We start from the raw sequence: 27,464 nt of genomic DNA on the forward strand, positions 1-27,464 counted from the left end.
CTTGTGTCAAAAAATAAAATCTCACATGAACTCATCATACCCCTCACGGAATCCAAATGCGTAAAAATTTTTAGACATTTATATTCCAGACTTCTTCTCACGCTTTAGGGCCCTAAAATGCCAGGGCAGTGTAAATACCCCACATGTGACCCCATTTCGGAAAGAAGACACCCCAAGGTATTCCGTGAGGGGCATATTGAGTCCATGAAAGATTGAAATTTTTGTCCCAAGTTAGCGGAAAGGGAGACTTTGTGAGAAAATACAAAAAAAAACAATTTCCGCTAACTTGTGCCAAAAAAAATAAAAATTCTAGGAACTCGCCATGCCCCTCACGGAATACCTTGGGGTGTCTTCTTTCCAAAATGGGGTCACATGTGGGGTATTTATACTGCCCTGGCATGTTAGGGGCCCGAAAGCGTGAGAAGAAGTCTGGGATCCAAATGTCTAAAAATGCCCTCCTAAAAGGAATTTGGGCCCCTTTGCGCATCTAGGCTGCAAAAAAGTGTCACACATGTGGTATCGCCGTACTCAGGAGAAGTTGGGGAATGTGTTTTGGGGTGTCATTTTACATATACCCATGCTGGGTGAGATAAATATCTTGGTCAAATGCCAACTTTGTATAAAAAAAATGGGAAAAGTTGTCTTTTGCCAAGATATTTCTCTCACCCAGCATGGGTATATGTAAAATGACACCCCAAAACACATTCCCCAACTTCTCCTGAGTACGGCGATACCAGATGTGAGACACTTTTTTGCAGCCTAGGTGGGCAAAGGGGCACACATTCCAAAGAGCACCTTTCAGATTTCGTAGGCCATTTTTTACACATTTTGATTGCAAAGTACTTCTCACACATATGGGCCCCTATAATGCCAGGGCAGTATAACTACCCCACAAGTGACCCAATTTTCGAAAGAAGACACCCCAAGGTATTCCGTGAGGGGCATGGCGAGTTCCTAGAATTTTTTATTTTTTGTCGCAAGTGAGTGGAATATGAGACTTTGTAAGAAAAAAATAAAATAAAAAAAATCATCATTTTCCGCTAACTTGTGACAAAAAATTAAAAGTTCTATGAACTCACTATGCCCATCAGCGAATACCTTAGGGTGTCTACTTTCCGAAATGGGGTCATTTGTGGGGGTTTTCTACTGTCTGGGCATTGTAGAACCTCAGGAAACATGACAGGTGCTCAGAAAGTCAGAGCTGCTTCAAAAAGCGGAAATTCACATTTTTGTACCATAGTTTGTAAACGCTATAACTTTTACCCAAACCATTTCTTTTTTTTGCCCAAACTTTTTTTTTTTTATCAAAGACATGTAGAACAATAAATTTAGCTAAAAAATTATATATGGATGTCGTTTTTTTTTTGCAAAATTTTACAGCTGAAAGTGAAAAATGTAATTTTTTTGCAAAAAAAATCTTTAAATTTCGATTAATAAAAAAAAGTAAAAATGTTAGCAGCAATAAAATACCACCAAATGAAAGCTCTTTTAGTGAGAAGAAAAGGAGGTAAAATTCATTTGGGTGGTAAGTTGCATGACTGAGCAATAAACGGTGAAAGTAGTGTAGTGCAGAAGTGTAAAAAGTGGCCTGGTCATTAAGGGGGTTTTAGCTAGCGGGGTTAAAGTGGTTAAATAGGAGTTAGCATACACCTGCCATCATTTAAAGTGCCTCAGATTAACCCCAAATAAAGTTCAGCTGCTCTAGTTGGTACAAAAGAATTCCCAAGGCATTAGATATACCATGGAACACAGTGGAGAAAATATGGCACAACAGTGACATTAAACAAGTACGTCCCTCCAAAATTGATGAAAAGACGAGAAGAAAACTGGTCTGGGAGGCTACCAAGAGGCCTACAGCAACATTAAAGGAGCTGAAGGAATATCTGGCAAGTACTGGCTGTGTGGTACATGTGACAACAATCTCCCGTATTCTTGACATGTCTGGGGTATGGGGTAGAGTGGCAAGACGAAAGCCTTTTCTTACGAAGAAAAACATCCAAGCCAGGCTACATTTTGCAAAAACACATCTGAAGTCTCCCAAAAGCATGTGGGAACAGGTGTTATGGTCTGATGAAACCAAGGTTGAACTTTTTGGCCATAATTCCAAAAGATATGTTTGGCGCAAAAACAACACTGCACATCACCAAAAGAACACCATACCCACAGTGAAGCATGGTGGTGGCAGAATCATGCCAAGGGGCTGTTTTTCTTCAGCTGGAACTGGGGCCTTAGTTAAGCTAGAGGGAATTATGAGCAGTTCCAAATACCAGTCAATATTGGCACAAAACCTACAGGCTTCTACAAGAAAGCTGAACATGAAGAGGAACTTCATCTTTCAGCATGACAACGACCCAAAGCATACATCCAAATCAACAAAGGAATGGCTTCACCAGAAGAAGATTAAAGTTTTGGAATGGCCCAGCCAGAGCCCAGACCTGAATCTGATTGAAAACCTGTGGGGTGATCTGAAGAGGGCTGTGCCCAGGAGATGCCGTCGCAATCTGACAGATTTGGAGTGTTTTTGCAAAGAAGAGTGGGCAAATCTTGCAAAGTCAAAATGTGCCATGTTGATAGACTCCTACCCCAAAACACTGAGTACTGTAATAAAATCAAAAAGGTGCTTCAACAAAGTATTAGTTTAAGGGTGTGTACATTTCAGTTTGTTTTTCAATTGAGTTGTACAGTTTATAGGTCACATTAAGGCTATATGCATATGGCCGTGCCGTTTTTTTTTTGCCCACGTGCCTTACGCAATTTGCAGAACGGAACGGGCGGCCCATTGTAGAAATGCCTATTCTTGTCCACAAAATGAACAAAAATAGGACATGTTTTTTTTGTTTTTGTTTTTTGCGGGGCCATGGAACAGAGCAACTTTTGCGGCTTCACTGAAGTAAATGGGTCCGCATCCAAGCCGCAAAAACTGCGGCTCTGATGCAGACCAGAACTACGGTCGTGTGCATGAGGCTTAAAGGTGGAAAAAATTCTGAAATTATTTATCTTTGTCTAATTTTATATAACATCACAGAAACCTGACATACCAGGGGTGTGTATACTTTTTATATCCACTGTATATGCTGGATAAACTGAATATACAGTAACCATAGAGCCGCTTCATACTTCTGCAATACCGTGCAGCCATTAACAATGCAGACTAAACAGTACAGTCCTCATTACTTATCGCCCACTGCAGTACCCAACCACGATGCAACACGGCATGTACCTTTCGTGCACACAACCATTTTGTGTTTTGCGGTCCACAAATTGCGGATCCGCAAAACATGGATTGCGTCCGTGTGCGTTCTGCAATTTGCGGAACGGCATGGACAGCCATTAATATAACTGCCTATTCTTGTCTGTAAAACAGACAAGAATAGGACAGGTTATTTATTTTTATTTTTTTCACGGACCACGGAATGGAGCAACAGATGCGGACAGCACACGGAGTGCGGCCCCATTAAGGTGAATGGGTCTGCATCCAAGCCACATTCACGAAATGGATGTGATAGGACACGTAAATTCACAAGCAGATGTCAAACTCATGGCCCTCCAGATGTTGCAAAACTACAACTCCCATCATTCCCTGATAGCTGTAGTATGCCCAGGCATGATGGGAGTTGTAGTTTTGCAACAGCTGGAGGGCCACGAGTTGGACATCCCTGGTCTACTGAGTACATGGGGAAAATATCCCTTTGTAATATTACTGTTGGGCCTCATGCACACGGTCGTTGTGCGGCTGTTCCGTGCTTCTGTTCCGCACCGAATCTCCCAGATTGCGGACCCATTTAAGAGAATGGGTCTGCATCCATGATGCAAGGTGCACGCGGCCGGTGCCCGTGTATTGTGGACCCACCGTGTGTGGGCCGCAATACAGCAATGGTCATGTGCTTGAGGCCTTAAGAGATTGTGGCCTCATTAACCACCTCCCGACCGCAGGAGGCCGGGTTATTCCTCCTGGACGCGCCGGCGCGTCATCTCGCGAGACGCGAGATTTCCTGTGAGGTAAACGAGTTGATCTACAGCCTGCCAGCGGCAATCATTCGCAGGCAGGCTGTAGATGCGTTTTTTTTATTTTATTTATTTTTAACCACAAAAAAGGTATATTAGACGCTGTTTTGATAACAGCGTCTAATATACATGCTATCTGGTCCTCTGGTGGTCCCTTTTGCTTGGATCGACCACCAGAGGACACAGGCAGCTCTGTAAGTAGCACCAACCACCACTACAATACACCCCCCCTGTCACTTATTCCCTGATCACCCCATATACACTCCCTGATCACCCCCCTGTCATTGATCACCCCCCTGTAAGGCTCCATTCAGACGTCCGTATGTGTTTTGCGGATCCAAGGATCCACAAAACACGGACACCGGCAATGTGCTTTTCGCATTTTGCGGATCCGCACATTGGCAGAACTATATAGAAAATGCCATTTCTTGTCCGCAATTGCGGACAAGAATAGGACATGTTCTATAGGCTCTACAAAAAAAAACGCAGTGTTCGCCCGATCAGGCTTGATCTTGTGCGCACACTTGCGTTCAGTCCGCCCCACCGCAGTGACAGAATTTTTTTTTTCTGATCACTGCAAAAACACAGTAAAATCGCTGCGGTGCTATAAAGATCACTTAGACTTTTAGACATTTATATTCCAGACTTCTCACGCTTTAGGGCCCCTAAAATGCCAGGGCAGTATAAATACCCCACAAATGACCCCATTTCGGAAAGTAGATACCCCAAGGTATTCGCTGAGGGGCATATTGAGTCCATGAAAGACTGAAGTCAGAAGTTAGCGGAAAGGGAGACTTTGTGAGAGGAAAAAAAAAAAAAAAAAGGAAATGCGATACCACATGTGTGACACTTTTTTGCAGCCAAGATGCGCAAAGGGGCCCAAATTCCAATGAGTACTTTCAGGATTTCACAGGGCATGTTTACGCATTTGGATTCCAAACTACTTCTCACGCTTTAGGGCCCCTAAAATGCCAGGGCAGTATAAATACCCCAAATGTGACCCCATTTTAGAAAGAAGACACCCCAAGGTATTCCGTGAGGGGTATGGTTAGTTCATGTAAAAATGTATTTTTTGTCACAAGTTAGTGGAATATGAGACTTTGTAAGAAAAAATAAAAATAATCATTTTCCGCTAACTTGTGACAAAAAATTAAAACTTCCATGAACTCACTATGCCCATCAGTGAATACCTTAGTGTGTCTACTTTCCGAAATGGGGTCATTTGTGGGGTGTTTCTACTGTCTGCGCATTGTGGAACCTCAGGAATCATGACAGGTGCTCAGAAAGTCAGAGCTGCTTCAAAATGCAGAAATTCACATTTTTGTACCATAGTTTGTAAACGCTATAACTTTTGCGCAAACCAATAAATATACACTTATTGCATTTTTTTTATCAAAGACATGTAGAACAATACATTTAGATAGAAATGTAGTTTTATTTGAAAAATGTTACAACTGAAAAATGTCATTTTTTGCAAAAATTTCTGTCAATTTCGATTAATAAAAAAAAAAAATGTCAGCAGCAATAAAATACCACCAAATGAAAGCTCTATTAGTGAGAAGAAAAGGAGGTAAAATTCATTTTGGTGGTAAGTTGTATGACCGAGCAATAAACGGTGAAAGTAGTGTAGTGCAGAATTGTAAAAAGTTGTCTGGTCAGTAAGGGGGTTTAAGCTAGGGGAGCTGAAGTGGTTAAATAGCTGATTGGTCGAGGTGTCAGATCTGAGGACAGTTCATCAATATTTAAGGCTAGGGCTACACTGGTCGCACTACAGCTGTAGTAGCTAGCATCGCAGAGTAGCGGTGATCCCATAGAAATCAATGCCAAAAATCTAATACTGTAGAATTTTTTGCAACACATGCTGCGATCCCATTAATTTCAAAGGGATCACCGCTACTCTGCAATGAATCTCCCACAGAGTCTGTTTTTTTTTGTTTTGTTTTTTTGCAGAAATCTAAACAACCTGCAACAGAAATTCCACTGCAGATATGCCACAAATTTCGTCCAAAGCATTGCAAAGGGTAAAACATGCACAGTAGATATCCGCAGCTCAAATGAAAATTATTCAAAAGGTCCAAAAATATTTTTTTCCGGATATATCATGGATGACATATTTCTTAAAACCTCATCCAAAAAGTCCTGCACGCGCAAACTTTTGTCTGGTCTAAACCCAACATTTATGCCAGAAAGTGGCTTGAGCCAATTATAGTCAATGGGGTCCGGCCGTGCTCGGCATTGTGAGCCAAAGCCAGGCGCAGGTAAAAACACAGAGTAGGTGCAGATGTTCCCATTATACCTTATCGGCTTCACTACTGGTTTTGGCTCACAATCACTGATGGAAATAACTAACCAAATAAGGCCCCATGCACACGGCCGTGTTTCACAGCCGTGTGCGGGCCGTGGAACCGCGGCCTGGATCCCTCCTGAGAGCAGGAGCGCACGGCGTCACTGGTTGCTATGACGCCGTGCGCTCCCTGCTGCCGGCACAGTAATACACTGGTATAGATCAGCAGGGAGCGCACGGCGTCATAGCAACCAGTGACGCTGTGCGCTCCTGCTCTCAGGAGGGATCCAGGCCGCGGTTCCACGGCCCGCACACGGCTGTGAAACACTGCCGTGTGCATGGGGCCTAACTGAAGTGTGAACTCCGCTTTAGGGATCATGCACACAAACGTATTTTTTTTCCTTATCAGTTTTTTTTTTTGGGACCGTATACGGAACCATTCATTTCAATGGGTCCGCAAAAAATAAAAAACTACTCCGTGTGCATTCAGTCTCCGTATGTCTGTTCTGGAAAAAAAAATAGAACATGTCCTATTATTGTCCGCGTTATGGACAAGGATAGTACTGTTCTATTAGGGGCCAGCTGTTTCGTTCCGCAAAATAAGGAATGCACACGGACGTCATCCATATTTTTTTGCGGACCACAAAATACATACGGTCGTGTGCATGAGGCCTTAGGGCTCATGCACACAAAATGTACAGCCCATTCCGTGCATTGGGGACTGCAAATTGCAATCCCCAATGCACAGACACCGTACGTTTGGCTGGTGCAGAGTTGCAGACCTATTCAACTTGATCCGTCCGCACCACAAAATAAAATAGAACAAGTTCTATTTTTTTGAGGTGCGGAGGCACGGAGAGAAACACCCACGGAAGCACTCCATAGCGCTTCTGTGCCTCCGTTTGGCACTGCACCTTCCGGATTACAGACCCATTAAAGTGAATAATCTTAGAAATAATCGCTTGTTCCCCATGCAGTTTCTATTGGGCAGAGTGAACCTTTATTGATTTGTTTTATCGTTAACCACTTCAGCCCCGCTAGGTGAAACCCCCTTCATGACCAGAGCACTTTTTACACTTCGGCACTACACTCCTTTCACCGTTTATCGCTCGGTCATGCAACTTACCACCCAAATGAATTTTACCTCCTTTTCTTCTCACTAATAGAGCTTTCATTTGGTGGTATTTTATTGCTGCTGACATTTTTACTTTTTTTGTTATTAATCAAAATGTAACGATTTTTTTGCAAAAAAATGACATTTTTCACTTTCAGCTGTAAAATTTTGCAAAAAAAAACGACATCCATATATAAATTTTTCGCCAAATTTATTGTTCTACATGTCTTTGATAAAAAAAAAAAATGTTTGGGCAAAAAAAAAAAAAAATGGTTTGGGTAAAAGTTATAGCATTTACAAACTATGGTACAAAAATGTGAATTTCCGCTTTTTGAAACAGCTCTGACTTTCTGAGCACCTGTCATGATTCCTGAGGTTCTACAATGCCCAAACAGTAGAAAACCCCCACAAATGACCCAATTTCGGAAAGTAGACACCCTAAGGTATTCGCTGATGGGCATAGTGAGTTCATAGAACTTTTTATTTTTTGTCACAAGTTAGCGGAAAATGATGATGATTTTATTTTTTTTATTTTTTCTTACAAAGTCTCATATTCCACTAACTTGCGACAAAAAATAAAAAATTCTAGGAACTCGCCATGCCCCTCACGGAATACCTTGGGGTGTCTTCTTTCCAAAATGGGGTCACTTGTGGGGTAGTTATACTGCCCTGGCAATTTAGGGGCCCAAATGTGTGAGAAGAACTTTGCAATCAAAATGTGTAAAAAATGACCGGTGAAATCCAAAAGGTGCACTTTGGAATATGTGCCCCTTTGCCCACCTTGGCAGCAAAAAAGTGTGACACATCTGGTATCGCCGTACTCAGGAGAAGTTGGGGAATGTGTTTTGGGGTGTCATTTTACATATACCCATGCTGGGTGAGAGAAATATCTTGGCAAAAGACAACTTTTCCTATTTTTTTATACAAAGTTGGCATTTGACCAAGATATTTCTCTCACCCAGCATGGGTATATGTAAAATGACACCCCAAAACACATTGCCCAACTTCTCCTGAGTACGGCGATACCAGATGTGTCACACTTTTTTGCTGCCAAGGTGGGCAAAGGGGCACATATTCCAAAGTGCACCTTTTGGATTTCACCGGTCATTTTTTACACATTTTGATTGCAAAGTTCTTCTCACACATTTGGGCCCCTAAATTGCCAGGGCAGTATAACTACGCCACAAGTGACCCCATTTTGGAAAGAAGACACCCCAAGGTATTCCGTGAGGGGCATGGCGAGTTCCTAGAATTTTTTATTTTTTGTCGCAAGTTAGTGGAATATGAGACTTTTTAAGGAAAAAAGAAAAAAAAAAGAAAAATCATCATATTCCGCTAACTTGTGACAAAAAATAAAAAATTCTAGGAACTCGCCATGCCCCTCACGGAATACCTTGGGGTGTCTTCTTTCCAAAATGGGGTCACTTGTGGCGTAGTTATACTGCCCTGGCAATTTAGGGGCCCAAATGTGTGAGAAGAACTTTGCAATCAAAATGTGTAAAAAAATGCCCTGCAAAATCCGAAAGGTGCACTTTGGAATATGTGCCCCTTTGCCCACCTTGGCAGCAAAAAAGTGTGACACATCTGGTATCGCCGTACTCAGGAGAAGTTGGGCAATGTGTTTTGGGGTGTCATTTTACATATACCCATGCTGGGTGAGAAAAAGATCTTGGCAAAAGACAACTTTTCCCATTTTTTTTATACAAAGTTGGCATTTGACCAAGATATTTTTCTCACCCACCATGGGTATATGTAAAATGACACCCCAAAACACATTCCCCAACTTCTCCTGAGTACGGCGATACCACATGTGTGACACTTTTTTGCAGCCTAGATGCGCAAAGGGGCCCAAATTCCTTTTAGGAGGGCATTTTTAGACATTTGGATCCCAGACTTCTTCTCACACTTTCGGGCCCCTAAAAAGCCAGGGCAGTATAAATACCCCACATGTGACCCCACTTTGGAAAGAAGACACCCCAAGGTATTCAATGAGGAGCATGGCGAGTTCCTAGAATAAATTATTTTTTTTTTGCATAAGTTAGCGGATATTGATTTTTTTTTTTTGTTTTTTTCTCACAAAGTCTCACTTTCCGCTAACTTAGGACAAAAATTTCAATCTTTCATGGACTCAATATGCCCCTCACGGAATACCTTGGGGTGTCTTCTTTCCGAAATGGGGTCACATGTGGGGTATTTATACTGCCCTGGCTTTTTAGGGGCCCTAAAGCGTGAGAAGAAGTCTGGAATATAAATGTCTAAAAATGTTTACGCATTTGGATTCCGTGAGGGGTATGGTGCGTCCATGTGAGATTTTATTTTTTGACACAAGTTAGTAGAATATGAGACTTTGTAAGAAAAAACTAAAACAAACAAAAAATTTTCGCTAACTTGTGCCAAAAAAAAATGTCTGAATGGAGCCTTACCGGGGGGGTGATCAATGACAGGGGGGTGATCAATGACAGGGGGTGATCAGGGAGTGTATATGGGTGATCACCCGCCTGTCATTGATCACCCCCCTGTAAGGCTCCATTCAGACGTCCGTATGCTTTTTGCGGATCCGATCCATGTATCCGTGGATCCGTAAAAATCATACGGACGTCTGAACGGAGCCTGACAGGGGGGTGATCAATGACAGGGCGGTGATCAATGACAGGGGGGTGATCAGGGAGTTTATATGGGGTGATCATGGGTTTATAAGGGGTTAATAAGTGACGGGGGGGGGTGTAGTGTAGTGTGGTGTTTGGTGCGACTGTACTGACCTACCTGAGTCCTCTGGTGGTCGATCCTAACAAAAGGGACCACCAGAGGACCAGGTAGGAGGTATATTAGACGCTGTTATGAAAACAGCGTCTAATATACCTGTTAGGGGTTAAAAAATTCGGATCTCCAGCCTGCCAGCGAGCGATCGCCGCTGGCAGGCTGGAGATCCACTCGCTTACCTTCCGTTCCTGTGAGCGCGCGCGCCTGTGTGCGCGCGTTCATAGGAAATCCCGGCCCTCGCGAGATGACGCGTATATGCGTCGTCGTGCGCAGGGCTGCCACCTCCGGACCGCACATCTGCGTTAGGCGGTCCGGAGGTGGTTAAAGGGATTCTGTCCCCAGGTTTCACCCCTGTCAGCTAAACATATGCTGATGTTCAGGGCCTCATCACGATTCCTAATGTGGGCTGCTAAATGTGATCTGTAGCCTTATTTTGCTAAAAAAAACAGCTTTTACTAACCTGTCATTCAAAGAAATAAAAAGGTGCCCAAGGGGATGTCAAGAGATCCAAGCTGCCGGCCACACCCGCCGCCGTTCCTGCCCAGCGCCGCCTTTCCAGACTTCTGCGCCGCCTCCTAACCCTCTGTGCCGCCTCTCGCTCTCCCTCCCCCCTCCTCCTGCTGTAAGATCTCGCGCATCCAGGGGTTGAGCGAAGTGCCGGCGCATGCGCACTTCGCTGTAAGAAGCCAAATTGAGAAGTCCGCGCGTGCTCACAGGGCTCTGCCTGATGCGCCCGTGCGGACTTCTCCATTTTGCTTCTTACAGCGAAGTGCACATGCGCCGGCACTTCGCTCGAGATCTTACAGCAGCAGGAGAAGGGAGAGCGAGAGGCGGCACAGAGGATTAGGAGGCAGCGCAGAAGTCTGGAAAGGCGGCGCTGGGCACGAACGGCGGCGGGTGCGGCCGGCAGCTTGGATCCCTTGACATCCCCTTGGGCACCTTATTTCTTTAAATGACAGGTTAGTTAAAGCTGCTTTTTTTTTAGCAAAGTAAGGCTACAGATCACATTTAGAAGCCCACATTAGGAATCGTGATGAGGCCCTGAACATCAGCATATGTTTAGCTGACAGGGGTGAAACCTGGTGACAGAATCCCTTTAAGCAGCGCATGTTATGACCGTCTAAAAAGAGAACGGACCATAGACTCCTAATGCCTCATGCACACAGCAACATCAGTGCGGCAGCCGGGACGGATAGAGATCCATTCAACTTTAAAAGGGTCCGTAATCCGTCCGCAGCATTAAAAAAAAATAGAACATGTTCTATATTTTTTTTTTGCTGTGCGGAGGTACGGACAGAAACACCACGGAAGCACTCCGTAGTACTTCCATAGGTTTCCAATCCGTGTTTCAGTTTTGCACCGCAGCTCCCAGATTCAGCAACACCCATGTGGATGAGGCCTAACACTGCTAAATAAGTGCTGGGGAAACAAGTTATGATATCATAATTGTTGCATACCAGAGAAAAGAGATTTTTATTCAATTGTCTCCTGTAAAAGGACATCACACGAGGCTGAAGACTAATCCAAATGGCTTCTTGCTACTGCCCTGTGAATCTTCTGTGATGGTTTCTCATGGTTTGTACGGTACATGCAGATTCCATATACAAACAGCAGCTTTACACATGCTTAGCTCTTAGGAATAACACAGTGTTTTGGTTACCCAAGCAGTTTTGGGCCATTAGGCACAGAACTCATTTAAACATAGGGGTTTAGTTACATTTTCCTTTTCATATTGGGCCCTCTCGCTATACCAACTGTGACTAGCAGTGCCTCAGCAATAGGAAGGGCATGTTCCACAGATAGCAGAAAAGCAAAGAGCCTAAGGCTACTTTCACACTGGCGTTTTGGCTTTCAGTTTGCGAGATCCGTTCAGGGATCTCACAAGCAGTCCAAAACGGAAATGGATCCGCTCAGAATGCATTAGTTTGCCTCCATTCAGTCACCATTCTGCTCTGGAGGCGGACACCAAAACGCTGCTAGCGAAACTGAGCCAAAACGGTTTTCTCTGACAATAGAAAACGGATCCGTCTCCCATTTGACTTTCAATGGAGTTCATGACAGATCTGTCTTGACTATGTTACAGATAATACAAACTGATCCGTTCATGACGGATGCATGGGGTTGTATTATTGTAACGGATCTGTTTTTTTTTTTTTTTGCAGATTCATGACGGATCCTCCCAAAAGGCGAGTGTGAAAGTAGCCTAAGATGTCACAAAAACCTCCCACCTACTGTTTAGAAGTGGCCCTTGTGCCATTAACTGAATTTTTCCGCTGCATTCTTCCTCCCATTACAAAAGCCACGTTTGCACCCCCTTATGCCCCCTACTAGTACATTGCCAATCCACATTGGCTTCCATCGTACACATTGTACAAATTCACAGATATCCATTTTCTGACATCAGTTGTTTCAGGTAACATTATGTGGCACTCCTGGGGTATATTCATACGTTTCATATATCTGCAACCCGTACTTGCTGCTGCTCCGCTACCTGAGGCAGGTGCTACTCCACTGACCCTCCTGCTACTTCTTTGGTGATCAGGACCCACCAGTCTTCCACAGCTCCCCTGCGGCAGGTTAGGTCACTGGAGTCGTCTGCTCCATCCTCCCCTACCATCATTATTTATAAAAAAAAAAAGTTTAAAAAAATAAAAATAAAACACACACACTAAGAAAATAAATGCAATGTGATATCCACTCCCAAAAAAAAAAAAATATATACATTTTTTAAATATAGCCAACTAAAGCTGAATCTAAACCAGCACTTAGATCTGTTAGCAAACTGTTCTCATCTAATAATTATCTACAAAGGGTGGAACTTTATGTTGCAAGAGACAAATTAGGAGGCTAGGTTACTTGTATTCTTCCACTTGCAGAACTACAACATGTACATGTGCAGTTAATATGTACCTCCAACAATAAACAACTTTGCATAAATGAATACTAGCGGTGAAGTGAAGAAACCTTTCAATATATCTTCTAAAAGAAAAATGCATATTTCTCTATTGGCAAGCCTCCTTTCGTCAAAGGGGGCCTCTACTGTGCCTTCGATTGTCTGCGCCAAAAAGCGCTCTAAAAAAGTAACGCAAACTGCGGCAATTTGGTGCATTTGGGTTTCTACAATCCCCCCCTCCCCCAACATGCTTGACAGAAGGCTGGAGCATACCAGGAAGTGGGCATATATCTCCTAGAAAAGGGCGGTTTAAGCCCAAAAAAATACTCTATATTGGACAGATTGAGATGTTTGGAATATTTTGTTTCTGATTTATCATTTTCAGATCATTAACAATGTCTATCAATCCTTTGATTTCCATAATTCCTTGACTTTTCCTCCTTAGGGCCCTTTCACACGAGCGAGAATTCCACGCGGGTGCAAGGCGTGATGCGAATGCATTGCGCCCACACAGAATCCGGACCCATTCATTTAAATGGGTCTGTGTACATGAGCGGTGGTTTTCACGCATCACTTTTGCGTTGTGTGAAAATCACATTGCAGCCGCAAGCATGTCCAGATGCGATATAATTTTCACAGATGGTTGCTAAGAGATGTTGTTTGTATACATTCAGTTGTTTAATCAAGCGCAAAACGCACTGCGATAAAAACTGAATGCAATCACAAACAAAACTTAATGGCTTAGTTTGGGAAATCGTGCAGTTTTCACTGAACACATCCGCAATGCATTTGGACATAATCCGGACACGCTCATCTGCAAGGGGCCTTAGTGTTGCAATTTCAATGTTCAGGAGTGTAATTTGTGGTTATTCAAATAATCCATACTACAAACTACGCTTACTCATATACCTATGAGATCCAAAGTGATGTGACAAATACTTGAGATGCTTAATAAAGCTAAAGCACCAAGGAGACTTGAAGATGACTTCATTGTCCCTACTATGAGAAACAAAGTTGTAAGAGACCTTGAAACATAAGGGCTACTCAAATACTGGAGATTGTTGTATTTTTATAAAACATCAATGCTCTTCTAAAATTGGGACAGAGAAATTTCCAAAATGCCGCACCTTGCAGAACTTTATTTTGTATGGTCTATTTCCAATGATCTGTGTCAGAAATCTGACTACAACCATGTGTGTGCCTCGCCTGCTGACATACTAAAAGTCAGTATAGTCAAGTATGCGGAGCTGTCGTGGTCAGTACTGCCAGCGAACAGTCTTTTTCAGCCATCAGCCTATGAATGGTTTTCCACTACTAAAGCCTATGTGCTGCCCGATTTAACTTAGTATGATCTCTTTACAAAATCTGTGTGTACACTCCTCCATTTTCAATATATATGTCAAAACCACCAAGTGCTGTCTGTATGGCAGGGTCAGTGCTTGACTGTTCCTAACAGAAGAAATGGCACTTGGCGCAACTAGCAGTCAAATATCCTTGACGTTAAAAGTGTTGGCCAGCCATATATATTGAGGACTTATCCTCAGGATAGACCATCAATATCTGATTACACTACATGTCATCTTGTCTGTAGCAGCGGCGTCCTAGTGTAGTAAGCACTGGTGTCGGACCCCTGCCGATCAGATCCTGATAACATATCCTGAGGATGTCATCAATGTATATGGCTTGGACAACCCCTTTAACCCCTTAGGGACACAGCCTTATTTCACCTTAAGGACCAGGCCAGTTTTTGCAAATCTGACCAGTGTAACTTTAAGTGCTGATAACTTTAAAACTTTGACTTATCCAGGCCATTCTGAGAATGTTTTTTCGTCACACATTGTACTTCAAGACACTGGTAAAATGAAGTAAAAAAAAAAAAAAAAAAAAAACTAATTTACCAAAAATGTGGACATTTGCAAATTTCAAAGTTTCAGTTTCTCTACTTCTGTAATACATAGTAATACCCCATAAAAGTGTGACTTTACATGCCCCATATGTCTACTTCATGTTTGGATCATTTTGGGAATGATATTTATTTTTTGGGGATGTTACAAGGCTTAGAAGTTTAGAAGCAAATCTTGAAATTTTTCAGAAATTTGCAAAAACCCAATTTTTAGGGACCAGTCCAGGTTCTGAAGTCACTTTGCGAGGCTTACATAATAGAAACCACCCAAAAATGACCCCATTCTAGAAACTACACCCCTCAAGGTATTCAAAACTGATTTTACAAACCGTTAACCCTTTAGGTGTTGCACAAGAGTTATTGGCAAATGCGGATGAAATTTGAGAATTTCATTTTTTTTGCCCAATTTTCCATTTTAACCCATTTTTTCCACTAACAAAGCAACTGTTAACAGCCAAACAAGACTGTATCTTTATTGCCCTGACTCTGCCGTTTACAGAAACACCCCATATGTGGCCGTAAACTACTGTACAGCCACACAGCGGGGAGTAGAGTGAGAGGTGCGCCGTTTGGTTTTTGGAAGGCAGATTTTGCTGGACTGGTTTATTTACACCATGTCCCATTTGAAGCCCCCCGATGCACCCCTAGAGTAGAAACTCCATAAAAGTGACTCCATCTAAGAAACTACACCCCTTAAGGTATTCAAAACTGATTTTACAAACTTTGTTAACTCTTTAGGTGTTGCACATTTAATGGAAAATAGAGATACAATTTCAAAATTTAACTTTTTTGGCAGATTTTCCATTTTAATATTTTTTTCCCAGTTACAAAGCAAGGGTTAACAGCCAAACAAAACTCATTATTTATGGCCCTGATTCTGTAGTTTACAGAAACACCCCATATGTGGTCGTAAACTGCTGTACGCACACGGCAGGGCGCAGAAGGAAAGGAATGCCATACGGTTTTTGGAAGGCAGGTTTTGCTGGACTGGTTTTTTGACACCATGTCCCATTTGAAGCCCCCCTGATGCACCCCTAGAGTAGAAACTCCAAAAAAGTGACCCCATTTTAGAAACTACGGGACAGGGTGGAAGTTTTGTTGGTACTAGTTTAGGGTATATATGATTTTTGGTTGCCCTATATTACACTTTTTGTGCGGCAAGGCAAGCTTTTTTGGCACCGTTTTTTTGTTTTGTTATTTACAACATTCATGTGACAGGTTAGATCATGTGGTAATTTTATAGAGCAGGTAGTCACGGACGCAGCGATACATAAATAAAAAAAATTGTATACATATTAGGTAAGTTTTACACAATGATTTCATTTTTAAAACAAAAAAAAAATCATGTTTTAGCATTTCCATAGTCTGAGAGCCATAGTTTTTTCAGTTTTTGGGCGATTATCTTGGGTAGGGTATGATTTTTGCGGGATGAGATGAAGGTTTGATTGTTACAATTTTGGTGTACATGCAAATTTTTTGATCACTTTTATTACTTTTTTTGGGAAGTATGGTGGGCAAAATTTCAATTTCATCATAGTTTTTTATTTTTTTATTTTTATGGCGTTCACCGTTCGGGGAAAGTAACATAACCGTTTTATAGATCAGGTCGTTACGGACGTGGCGATACCAAACATGTGTAGGGAATTAAAAAAAATTCATTTTTAATCAGTGATAAATGTTTTTTGATTTTTACCTTTTTTTCCCTCATTTTTTTTTACTTTTTTTTTTTTACCCAGACCCACTTGGTTCTTGAAGATCCAGTGGGTCTGATGTCTGTATAATACAGTACACTATATAGTGTACTGCACTGGATTTTACTTACACTTTGTCTGAACAGATCTATGCCTTTAGCACAGATCTGTTCAGAACCATGGACAGCAGGATGCCGGAGAACCAGTGGCCACAAATGCGCAGACTGGGAAGGGTAAGGAGGGGGGCTCCCTCCCTCTGTCACTGCATCCTGTCCGGGGGCTGCAAAGGCACAGCAGCCCTCCGATGGGAGAGGGAGGGAGCCCCCTCTTACTGTTAACCTTTTCCATACCGCGGTCCGTACGGGCCGCGGTATGGAAAGGGTTGAACGGCTGACATCGCATCACAGATGTAAGCCGATTATACCAGGGTGTCAGCAATGTGCTGACACCCTGGTATACCCACTTGCCACCGATTATTCAAGGGAGGCGGGCGGGGGATCGCGATCCCGCCTGCCCGCAACCCGCCCCCCCCCCTGCACCCCGCCGACACGAAATCATAAATCATTCAGGGGTGCGGGGGGGAACATATATTTTAGGCATAAAAAAAGTTTCTGATCCCCGCGGCTCAGAAACTGCAAAAAGCGCAGCAAACCGCAGGTCTGAATTGACCTGCGGTTTGTTGCGATCGCCGACATGGGGGAGTCAGTAACTGGACCCCCCGCGCATTTAGCCGAGGTGCCTGCTCAATGATTTGAGCAGGCACCTTGTTCCGATCACTGCCGGCCGGGCGGCAGTGATCGGAACAACACATGACGTACCGGTATGTCATGTGTCCTTAAGAACCAGGACGACATGTGTCCTAAAGAGGTTAAGGTGAACAGACATGGTCGATGCAGCCTATCAATGGCTTTAGCAATCTAGTGCTGTATACAGTTAAAGGGCTTCTGTCACCCCCCCCCCCCCCCCCAAAAGTCATTTTTCATTTTTGTGGGTATTGCTAATATTTACACTTAAAATCCTTATAGTGCACCTATTCAATATATAGTGCTCTTACATTTTTCTGTGGTTTAGTCTCTTTAAAAACTGCACTGAGGCGGGCCCCGTCTGCGTTCCAAATCTCGCGCCTGCGCCGTACAGGTCTTCAGTCGGCGTAGATGTGCCGTAATCGGCGCAGGCGCACTGAGGAAGGAGCGGTCGAGCAAGGTCCTCCTCTCAGTGCGCCTGCGCCAACTGAAGACCGGTACGGCGCAGGCGAGAGATTTGGTACGCAGACAGGGCCAGCCTTAGGAGGAGAGCGCTCGCTGGCCCTGTCAATCAACAGGAGGAGGGGGCGTTTTTTTTAAGGCGGATGCGGCGGCTACCAGCAAGCAACCACCCTACTTGCTGGTAGCCAGGTAATTAACAGATTATAAAAGTGCCGTTTTTAAAGAAACTAAACCACAGAAAAATGTAAGAGCACTATATATTGAATAATCGCACTATAAGGATTTTAATTAGCCCAAAAATGAAAAATTACTTTTGGGGGGTGACAGAAGCCCTTTAAAGCCAGCGATAGGATACAGAGGTCACATGCCATATATACCTTCACATCAGCGCTGCAGTTTTGATTACAAAGAATGGGAGCAACAACTGCAGCAATCACCTCTGCTGTACGTGGAGAAATGATAGTCACTGCAATAACTTGTCCTCATGCAGATCGCTGTTTACAGAGAATAATTTGCTGCACAGAAACAATGATTTTGATGTCCACATCAACCATGCCTTCAGATGATGGAAGAACATTTTGGCCTTTACACGGGGCAATTATCAGGAATGATTGTTCGTAGCGACACTCCTTCCCCATAATTGCCCGGCTAAAGGGGCCTTAACACCTCAAGAGGTCACATGCCAGTCTGAATCCTATTTGGTATTATCTAATCTGTTTATCCGCAGACAGGTGGACCAAGCAGATTAATACCAAAGTGTGTTTCTCTTTTAAATGGATGTTGTCATAACAGTGAAACGTGTATATATGTAACTCAGCTGTAGAACAACAATAAAGCCCTTCACTTTCTATGGTGTGTAAATATTAGCAATATCCAAATAAAATTTAAAAGGTGGTGCCCACTTTGGGCTATACCTCTCTATCAGACGCGTGCCTTGACACTATGCCGATTAGACAGAGTGCCACTGCTAGGCCCCTCAAGGGTTAAATTGTCATCCAGTGGCACCACAACAGCAGGACAAAGTAGTGCGCAAATGAATAAATGCAAATACATTGGAAATACTATATACACAGACGAGTAAAGAGGTAACAGTGTTTTGAACTTTTGAATTTCAGGCTGCATACTGTATCTCACCATCCACTACAGCTTGGAAAGTGAGACTATTATAATTTTATAGACAATCATCTTGGCTATATCTTACATAATTTGGACTTACAACTATTTATCATATGATTAGTTATGGAGATTCTTGGGTGGCCGTGGCCGTATTGCGGCACTTGAATGGGTCCGCAATTCCAGAGATGAGGAACGGAGTCACGGAACTGATCACCTGAAGCGCTACAGGTCATTTTTTATTTTTTTTTGCGGTGCGGACAGACCACGGACCCATTCAAGTTAAATGGGTCCAGCCTGCTGCACGGATGTTGCCCGTGCATTAGAGACTGCAATTGCGGTCCCCAATGCACGGAACGGCAGCACAACAGCCGTGTGCAGGAGGCCTAACTTGTTCTGTAGGATACATACAGTAAAGCTCGGCATTGAGACCACCATAGATCCTAGTATCCAACGCCTTTGGCTGTTAAACAACCCCATATCATCAGGCTTCCTCCACCAAACTTGACAGTTCCTTCAATTTCTCAATCAGTTAGTCTCCTTCTCCCTCATTTCTTCCAGACCCATTTTCACCCATCAGAGGCCAGTCTATTGACTTTCATCTCATCGCTCCAAATTTCCAATTTTTCCACTGTCCATACTATTTAGCAAACTCGAGCCAACACTTCTGATGACGATATTGAAATTGAGGCTTCTTCACCTTTTTTCAGCCCACCATTCCAGACTAGTGTAATGCGCATCGGTTAGTGCTTGCATGGACGTCTGTGATCTCGATATTACAAAGCATACGACCCACCTCCACTGCCGTGTTTGACGTGCCAGAACTGATAGACCTTGTGATGAGCCGACGTGTTGATTCTGATATTTTGGACGTCCACCTCTTGGCTTTGGAGTGAACAGATAGCGGTATCTCTGCCAAGAAAATTGATATCGATGAGCTGGATGATGCCATTTCTCTTTTCTTGGGGAATCTTCTTCATGGCTGCTCCTAGATTCAAACCAGTGATCTTTTGCTTGGGAATAAACCTAATAAGACATTGAGCCATTAGGGTGCTTAGCTATAGTGGTGTGTATTGCAGTAATAATTCCAGCTCCAGATGTTAGCTGAATGTCTATGGGAAATATGAAATACAGAACACACAAGCATTTAATGCCACTTGCCTTTTTGTTCATTATGTGGCATTTTGTGTCTTTCTTGCCTCTTTTCAAAAAGGTGGCATTTCCATATGGTAGGGGCTGGCACAGACTTGAGCTATGACCTACACCAGTTTCTGTGTGACTGGCAGCTCCGGTCATTTCAGGGATATGCAGGAGATACTGGGCACCCACTCTCGTGATAGGTAGGAACGCCAGCAATAGGATAACTTGTACCAACCAAAATACCCTTTAACTCAAATGTGATTAATGAAGAGGTAACTGAAGTGTTAACGTAAGCATGTATAACCAAAAAGTCTGGTACCGTGTTAGCCAATAGAAAAATGGTTTAGTGCTCTCATTAAGAGAAACAAAATAAGAGTATTGCAGGTTTGATACCTTTTTAATGGCTAACAAAAATAGAAGTAATGATGTTACATAGCGAGCTTTCGAGACATCATTCTCAAGATCTTTAATATGTTTTTTTTTTTTTTGTTTTGTTTTTTTCAAATGTCCATTCATTACCCCCATGCCTCTGTTCTTATTGTATATATTCCCACACAGAAGTCAGCTTTCTGGACACCACCATAAAACTTCAAGACAGCTCAATACAGACATCCCTGTATCGGAAACCTATTGATCGGCCTACATACCTCAAATGGGACAGCTTCCACCCCAAACATATTAAAAAGTCCATCATCTATAGTCAAGTCGTCAGAGATAACCGAATCTGCTCCAGCCCATTAGACAGGGATGAACATTTACAATATCTGAAAAGGACATTTTTACACCAGGGCTACCATCCTGCTTCAATTGAAGATCAGATCACAAGAGCCACCAAGATCCCCAGAAGTCAACTTCTCCAATACAATGAAAAGAAACAGAAACAGCGCATACCTCTGGTTGTGACCTACAACCCACAACTAGATGTACTGAGGAAAACTGCCAAAAAATTACATCATGTCCTACGTAAGGATGAACGACTAAAAACAATCTTCCCAGACCCCCCCTTACTAGCTTACCGACAACCTCCAAATCTGAGGAACATTTTGATCAGATCAAGTTCAAGGCCAGGTACCACAGAAAAAGGAACCCATCCCTGTAATATAAGCAGATGCAAAACCTGTTCCCATATAATGACAACAGATAAGATCCGGATCCCCAACACACAGCAGGAATATAGGATCCCTGGGACATTCACATGTTCTACATCTAATGTTGTTTATCTGATTCTCTGTACTAAATGTCCTGTTAGAGGCCTCTACATTGGAGAAACAGGACAGAGACTCAATGCAAGGATGAGGTCCCACCGCCACACAATTAAAGAGAAGAAACTACACTTTCCTGTGGCTAAGCATTTCTGTAGCCCAGGACACAATGTAGAACATATGAAAGTTCTCATATTAAAAGGTAACTTCAAATCCCAAAAAGCTAGAAGAATTTGGGAATACAAATTTATAACACTGCTTGACACTTTGAATACTGGACTGAATTTGTCCCCGGGATTTATGACACACTACAAGATCTAAAGAGTCTTCTGAAGACATAGTCGGGGCACCAGGTCTCTGAGATAACATCAATTTAGAGACCATAAAACTTTCACACCCCTTATCTGTAAGATAATTAAGGACTCATTCTCAAGATCTTGAATATGTTGTTCTGTTTTTGTTTTTTTTTCAAATGTCCATTCATTCCCCCCATGCCTCTGTTCTTATTGTGTATATATATTGCTGTTTCTTCATATATTCTTGTAGTACGCCTGATGAAGAGACTACTCTTCATCAGGCGAGAAAGCTCGCTATGTTACATCATTACTTCTATTTTTGTTAGCCATTAAAAGGTATCAAACCTGCAATACTCTTATTTTGTTTCTCTTAATGAGAGCACTAAACCTGTATAACCAAAGACATCTTAAACCTTAAAGGGGTATTCCCATCTCAGACACTGTTGGCATAGCACTAGGATAGGTCTGGTCGCCCTCTGGGACCCTGAAATGAAGGAGAGCACACTGTACAAGCGCGGCCACCCTCCATTCACCACTATGGGAGCGCTGGCTCAGCTATTTCTGTCAGTCCCATAGCAGTGAATGGAGAGGTGGCTGTGCCTGCATGGTGTGCTCTTCATTCACCCCTATATGACGTCTAAAAGCAGCCAAGCATATTTTCACAACTCCCATAGCAGTGGATGGAGAACATGCCATGCGTCCAGTGTGCTCGCGCTCCATCACTTTGGGGGCCTTGTTCCTGAGATAGGAGTAGGTCCCAGAGGTTGAACCCGCACCCATCTGACATGATGGCATATCCTAGTGATATGCCATCAATGTCTGAGATGGGTCAACCCCTTTTGCATGTGGCTACAGGGCGACACGTGGCGAGACTTCTTGTTGCAGAAACGCCGTGACTATCATTGTAAAAAAAAAATTGCAATGGTGTCATAGTACAGCATGTGATATGCTGCAACTGCGACAGTCACAAACAAATCCGACTTGGATGGATTTTTTGTGACTTACATTACAGTATGTCACATTGTGACCCGACTGACTATAATTACAAAAGTCATGTGACATGTCGCCATGTAGCTGTAGCCTGACCCTTACACGATGCAACCCTGACAGCAAGATCCGCATGCAGCTCATCGCTAATTGCCATGCCGAATCTATAACCATCAACCAGTAGCTGTACAGTAGTGGCCAAAAGTTTTGAGAATTACATAAATATTGGAAATTGGAAAAGTTGCTGCTTAAGTTTTTATAATAGCAATTTGCCTATACTCATATAATGTTATGAAGAGTGATCAGATGAATTGCATAGTCCTTCTTTGCCATGAAAATTTACTTAATCCCAAAAAAACCTTTCATTGCTGTCATTTTGGAAGATGGCCTGGTGTCAAGAAGGGCAGCAAAGAAGCCACTTCTCTCCAAAAAAAACATTAGGGACAGATTGATCTTCTGCAGAAAATCTGGTGAATGGACTGCTGCGGACTGGGGCAAAGTCATATTCTCTGATGAAGCCTCTTTCCGATTGTTTGGGGCATCGGGAAAAAGGCTTGTCCGGAGAAGAAAAGGTGAGCGCTACCATCAGTCCTGTGTCATGCCAACAGTAAAGCATCCTGAGACCATTCATGTGTGGGGTTGCTTCTCATCCAAGGGAGTGGGCTCACTCACAATTTTGCCCATAAACACAGCCATGAATAAAGAATGGTACCAAAACACCCTCCAACAGCAACTTCTTCCAACAATTCCACAACAGTTTGGTGAAGAACAATGCATTTTCCAGCACGATGGAGCACCGTGCCATAAGGCAAAAGTGATAACTAAGTGGCTCAGGGACCAAAACGTTGACATTTTGGGTCCATGGCCTGGAAACTCCCCAGATCTTAATCCCATTGAGAACTTGTGGTCAATCCTCAAGAGGCGGATGGACAAACAAAAACCCACTAATTCTGACAAACTCCAAGAAGTGATTATGAAAGAATGGGTTGCTATCAGTCAGGAATTGGCCCAGAAGTTGATTGAGAGCATGCCCAGTCGAATTGCAGAGGTCCTGAAAAAGAAGGGCCAACACTGCAAATACTGACTCTTTGCATAAATGTCATGTAATTGTCGATAAAAGCCTTTGAAACGTATGAAGTGCGTGTAATTATATTTCACTACATCACAGAAACAAAGATCTAAAAGCAGTTTAGCAGCAAACTTTGTGAAAACGAATATTTGTGTCATTCTCAAAACTTTTCGGCCACGACTGTACATGCCGTTTGTTTCAAATCCCATGTATAAGTGTGGCCAGGCGAGTATAGGTTCCGCTAGGCAATTAGTGGTGAGCCACACGTGGATTCTGCTTCCGGGGCCACAAGTGTAGTTTTACAGTGTCAATTTGCATTAACATTTCTGTGAACTATTTACTGTAATGACTCAATTTCCACACACAACAGCAAAATGTAAAACTACACCCTTCAGTTTCCAGTCTAGGCATAGTAGTACTATTAATAGACAAGAAAAAAAATAATAATACTATAGCTGCAAAAGCGACTTACCAATGGAACACTGCTGAATCCTCAGTGGTGGAGACTGCTGCTATTACATGCAGCGATCTCTTCCACAGTATGGGGAGGAGAGATCGATAATGTCATTGCTCGTCCCCATACTGACTAATTTTTTTGCCAGCAGCAGATGCCGTTTACATAGTGCACGCTACTGCCGGCAAACGACAATTTTAGGGACTGCGTGATACTGCCAGATAATCGACACCATCAAGTAGTTAGTAAGGAGCACTCCTGCGATCATCTGGCCGAGAATCAACCCACGTAAACGGTCCTCTAGAGTCACCTGCAATTTATTGTTAAACTGTAGTTTTGCAAGTAATTTCAATGATGCAAGAGACGACGTAAAAATCTCAGTTTAAGGCCTCATGCACACAACCATTGTGTGTTTTGCGGTCTACAAATTGCGGATCCGCAATACACGGATGGCGTCCATGTGCGTTCCGCAACTTGCAGAACAGCACGGACAGCCATTAATATAACTGCCTATTCTTGTTCGCAAAACGGACCACGGAGCGGAGCAACGGATGCGGACAGCACACGGAGTGCTGTCCACATCTTTTGCGGCTCCATTGAAGTGAGTGGGTCTGCATCCAAGCCTGCATCTGCGGCTCGGATACGGACCAAAACAACGTTCGTGTATGTGGGATAAGGCTACAAGCACATGAATGGATTTTGTTTCTGTTTCCGTTCTAGTTTTTTGAAGATGATAAACAATTCTTTTCAATGGGTCAGCAAAAAAACCTTGTGCTGTCCGCAGTATGTCTGTTTCATAGTCCCGCAAAAAATATAGAGCATGTCCTAGTCTTGTCCTAGTCTTGTCAGGATAGGCATTGTTACAAAAGAAAACAAAAGAAAACAAAAAACAAAACAAATGCAATACGGATGCCAAAAGGACGGCATCCATATTTTTTGCAGATCAGTGTTCTACTGACCACAAAACACATACGGTCGTGTGAATGTAGCCTAAGGGCTCCTGCACACAACCGTATGTATTTTGCGGTCAGCAACAAAACAGAGCCGCAAAAAATACGGATGACGTCCGTGTGCATTCTGTATTTTGAGGAACAGAACAGCTGGCCCCTAATAGAAAAGTCATATCCTTGTCTGTAATGCGGACAATAATAGGATATGTTCTATTTTTTTTTTTTGCGGAATAGACATACGGAAACGGAATGCACACAGAGTAACTTCCTTTTTTTGCGGACACATTGAAATAAATGGTTCCGCATACAGTCCGCAAGAAAAACGGAATGGACACGGAAAGAAAATACGTTCGTGTACATGAGTGCTAATTTTTTTACTCACAGGGAAACACTTAAGTGTCCTGGAAGTAGCAGTCCAATAAATAGAAGTGGAGGCAGCATTTATTGGGAGCCGCTTAAGTGAAAAAACACGTGCAGAGGGTAGTTACGTTTCGGCTTTTGCTGTGGGTCAGCCAAAACGTAACTACCCTCTGCACATGTTTTTTCACTTAAGCGGCTCCCAATAAAGGGATTTTTTGTACAGGACATGCTGCCTCCACTTCTATTTATTGGACTGTATACACAGGAGCCCTGATGGATCTTGGACTCGAGGTAGGCTGTTGCATTCCGGATGACCAGAAGTTCTGGTGAGTGCGATTCCACAATACTTTTTTTTTCACTGGAAGTAGCAGCGACATCATGAGTCTCCCTGGAGTCCTTTCTCAATGGAGGGCAAAATCACTTAGCTTAGTGTTGTCAGCGGAGAAATTGGTTATATATTACAAAATCTTCCCCCGTATCTGCAAATTACCACAATATGGCACAATTAGATCTTCATTTTTTTTCCCCAACTCGCTGGAGTAGGGTGTGGGGCTTAGTAGGAAAAGGGGTGTGGGGCTTAGTAGGAAAAGGGGTGTGGACTAAAATGCAAAATTTTTCGCCAAAATTCTGCAAAATTTCACTACAATTCTGCCATAAAATTGTATCTCAAAGTAATATATACAGTTAGAAAAAAAAATGTGGTTCAGTACAAATGATAAATCAGGTGCAAGTCTAGAAAGTCTAAGTTTATGCCATCTATACCAGGAGTACTCAACTGGCAGACCATGGTCCAAATCCGGGATGTGGTTGTCAGCTGTCTGGACCCCTGCATATCATGCCTTCAAATGTATCTGCGTCCTAAGAGCAAAACTGTATGTGAGGAACCACTAAAGATGGCATAACTATAATGGGGGTATATCTAAGGGTGCATAACTATGCGGGCGGCAAGACTGTGTGTGGGGAGGGCAAATCTAAGGGCGCATAACTATGTGTGGAAGTACGAGGAGGCTGCACTGTGTAGTGGGTCACTTAATAGGGCATTAATACTGTGTGGGGGGCCCATTTAAGAGGACAACATAAGGCAGCATCATACTCTGTGGGGCACCAAGGCATCATTATTATCAGGTGGCACTAAGAGGACATTGTTACGGTGTGGGGAGGCATTAAGGGGGGGGTACTGCTACCGTGTAGTTGTCAGAATGGGGATCAGAGGTGTGGCTAGCGTAAAAAAAATAAATAATAATAATTATAATTTGCTGCTGGTGTTGTCCATCCTTACTTTTGTGTGTGTGTGGCTCATGTCGACAGTACTTTGTATTCTGTCCAGGATGAGAGTGACCAGACTGATTTGCTATGCTTGCCCATAGATCTCTATTATGATGGATCAAAACGGAATGCCAATGCGAACCCGCCATTGCAAGGAAAAAACAGCCCCTGTGGGGGCATTGTGCAGAGGTATTGCTGGATCAGGGTCTGCTTAGACCCTGCAGCTCTGCTCCAGACACACTTGGCAAACATGTGATCACTAGGTTCAACCACTTCCTCTATTTACTGAGCTATTATGTGTTATGCATCTGTCTTCTCCACAGGTCCCTGGATATCACTGACAGTGACTCGTCCTAGGCCAGCAATGTCATCGGTCATGTGGCTTAGTGCAGCTCAGCCCCATTCAAATTAGTGGAGGTGAGCTGCAATACCAATCAGAGCTGCTATACCAGGGATTACCAACCTTTGGCACTCCAGCTGTTCCGAAACTACAATTCCCAGCACGCTTCATTCATTTCTATGAGAGTTCTCAGAGGAGCATAGAAAATATGCATGCTGGGAGTTGTAGTTTCACAACAGCTGGAGTGGCGGAGGTTGCCTTACCCCTGCGATATACAACGTACGGTGCTACGCTTGGTAAGCTGCTGGGAGGCCACAGTGCTCAAAGGCGGTAGGACGGATCCAACAGGCTGTTCACCCTGTCGGATCAGTCCTGCAGCTATTTTGCGATGCCGCCGCTCCGTCCCCGTTGACTATAATGGGGACTTAGGCT

The 27,464-nt window shown here is 43.2% G+C and overlaps 1 protein-coding gene across 1 annotated transcript in view; it reads right to left on the reverse strand.

Annotated features, from left to right (window-relative positions):
* The window catches only part of SNX9 (sorting nexin 9), a 244,475-nt gene that overhangs the window by 206,690 nt on the left and 10,321 nt on the right, over positions 1–27,464 (reverse strand). The window lies entirely within an intron of this gene.

The sequence above is a fragment of the Bufo gargarizans genome, chromosome 4 (assembly GCF_014858855.1).
Source record: "Bufo gargarizans isolate SCDJY-AF-19 chromosome 4, ASM1485885v1, whole genome shotgun sequence".
Lineage (NCBI taxonomy): Eukaryota > Metazoa > Chordata > Amphibia > Anura > Bufonidae > Bufo > Bufo gargarizans.